This window comes from Mytilus galloprovincialis, unplaced genomic scaffold (assembly GCF_965363235.1).
Source record: "Mytilus galloprovincialis unplaced genomic scaffold, xbMytGall1.hap1.1 HAP1_SCAFFOLD_43, whole genome shotgun sequence".
In the NCBI taxonomy this organism is placed as follows: Eukaryota; Metazoa; Mollusca; class Bivalvia; order Mytilida; family Mytilidae; genus Mytilus; species Mytilus galloprovincialis.
In genome coordinates, this window is record NW_027467992.1 from 37,501 (window position 1) to 40,000 (window position 2,500).

The following is a 2,500-nucleotide window of genomic DNA, read 5'->3' on the forward strand; positions in this document are numbered from 1 at the left end:
GCGGGCTACCACGGGTAAAGGTACGTGGTCGGCCTGCTAGCGGGCTACCGCGGGTAAAGGTACTCGGACGGCCTGCTAGCGGGCTACCACGGGTAAAAGGTACGTGGTCGACCTGCTAGCGGGCTGCCGCGGGTGAAGGTACGCGGACGGCCTGCTTTGCGCGCTACCACGGCTGTCGACGGCGGGGGAAGGTACGTGGTCGACCTGCTAGCTAGCGGGCTACCACGGGTAAAAGGTACGTGGTCGGCCTGCTAGCGGGCTACCACGGGGAAAGGTACGTGGCTGGCCGGCCTGCTAGCGGGCTACCACGGGGAAAGGTACGTGGCAGGCCGACCACGTACCTTTACCCGCGGTCGAGACCCGCGGTAGCCCGCTAGCAGGCCTACCACGTACCTCTCCCCGCGGTACCCCGCTAGCAGGCCGACCACGTTACCTTCACCCACTCTTTCAAACCTTTTTTTATAAGGGCCACCGTGCCGTTATAAGCTCCAGAGACAAGCCGTACAGCTTGTCTCTGGGACCTTATATGGTCCGCGTTGGAGCATATATGGTCCGGGCTGGACCATATATGAACCAAACCTCTCTCTGACGCGACTTGGTGGACCATCGAAGGTCCAACGGATCTCTCTCTGTGGACCATATAAGGTGCACGGTGGGCCTTAAATGGTCCAGCGGGACTCTAGCGGGTCTCGATAACTACTAGGGTTAGGGTTAGGGTTAGGGTTAGGGTTAGGGTTAGGGTTAGGGTTAGGGTTAGGGTTAGGGTTAGGGTTAGGGTAACGGTTAGGGTTAGGGTTAGGGTTAGGGTTAGGGTTAGGGTTAGGGTTAGGGTTAGGGTTAGGGTTAGGGTTAGGGTTAGGGTTAGGGTTAGGGTTAGGGTTAGGGTTAGGGCTAGGGCTAGGGCTAGGGCTAGGGCTAGGGTTAGGGTTAGGGTTAGGGTTAGGGTTAGGGTTAGGGTTAGGGTTAGGGTTAGGGTTAGGGTTAGGGTTAGGGTTAGGGTTAGGGTTACGGCTAGGCTTAGGGCTAGGCTTAGCACCCACTGTAACCCTAGCTTATGTCCTGAGACAACCCTAGTTCAAACCTTCGCGAAGGTGTCGGACGCCAGCACACGGCCGATCAAGAGGGTGTACGATGCCTGCCTTCGTTACCTGACATTTTATCGTATCATGGAGAGACCTGCTGTAATATTCTTACGTGCGGCTTCCCGATGACAAAAAAAAATTGTTAAGACATACTTTTTGACTGGGGTATAGTTGGCCGGCCTTCGATGGTCGAGACGCTTACGTTCGGCTTCCCGATGAAAAAATTCCCAAGGGTCAACATTTTTTACCGACGATAAAGGTGGCCGAGAGACCCGCGGTAGTCCGCCCGCGTCTAACCGAGACGCTTACGTTCGGCTTCCCGATGAAAAAATTCCCAAGGGTCAACATTTTTTACCGACGATAAAGGTGGCCGAGAGACCCGCGGTAGTCCGCCCGCGTCTAACGTGCGACACCTCGATGAAAATTTCACCCTCGTAAAATTTTTTTACCGAGGGTATAGTTTGCCGGCCTCGATGGTCGAGAGACCCGCGGTAGCCCGTCCGCGTCTAACGTGCGACACCTCGATGAAAATTTCACCCTCGTAAAAATTTTTTACCGAGGGTATAGTTTGCCGGCCTCGATGGTCGAGAGACCCGCGGTAGCCCGTCCGCGTCTAACGTGCGACACCTCGATGAAAATTTCACCCTCGTAAAAATATTTTACCGAGGGTATAGTTTGCCGGCCTCGATGGTCGAGAGACCCGCGGTAGCCCGTCCGCGTCTAACGTGCGACACCTCGATGAAAATTTCACCCTCGTAAAAAATTTTTACCGAGGGTATAGTTTGCCGGCCTCGATGGTCGAGAGACCCGCGGTAGCCCGTCCGCGTCTAACGTGCGACACCTCGATGAAAATTTCACCCTCGTAAAAAATTTTTACCGAGGGTATAGTTTGCCGGCCTCGATGGTCGAGAGACCCGCGGTAGCCCGTCCGCGTCTAACGTGCGACACCTCGATGAAAATTTCACCCTCGTAAAAAAATTTTACCGAGGGTATAGTTTGCCGGCCTCGATGGTCGAGAGACCCGCGGTAGCCCGTCCGCGTCTAACGTGCGACACCTCGATGAAAATTTCACCCTCGTAAATTTTTTTTACCGAGGGTATAGTTTGCCGGCCTCGATGGTCGAGAGACCCGCGGTAGCCCGTCCGCGTCTAACGTGCGACACCTCGATGAAAATTTCACCCTCGTAAATTTTTTTTACCGAGGGTATAGTTTGCCGGCCTCGATGGTCGAGAGACCCGCGGTAGCCCGTCCGCGTCTAACGTGCGACACCTCGATGAAAATTTCACCCTCGTAAAAAATTTTTACCGAGGGTATAGTTTGCCGGCCTCGATGGTCGAGAGACCCGCGGTAGCCCGTCCGCGTCTAACGTGCGACACCTCGATGAAAATTTCACCCTCGTAAAAAAATTTTACCGAGGG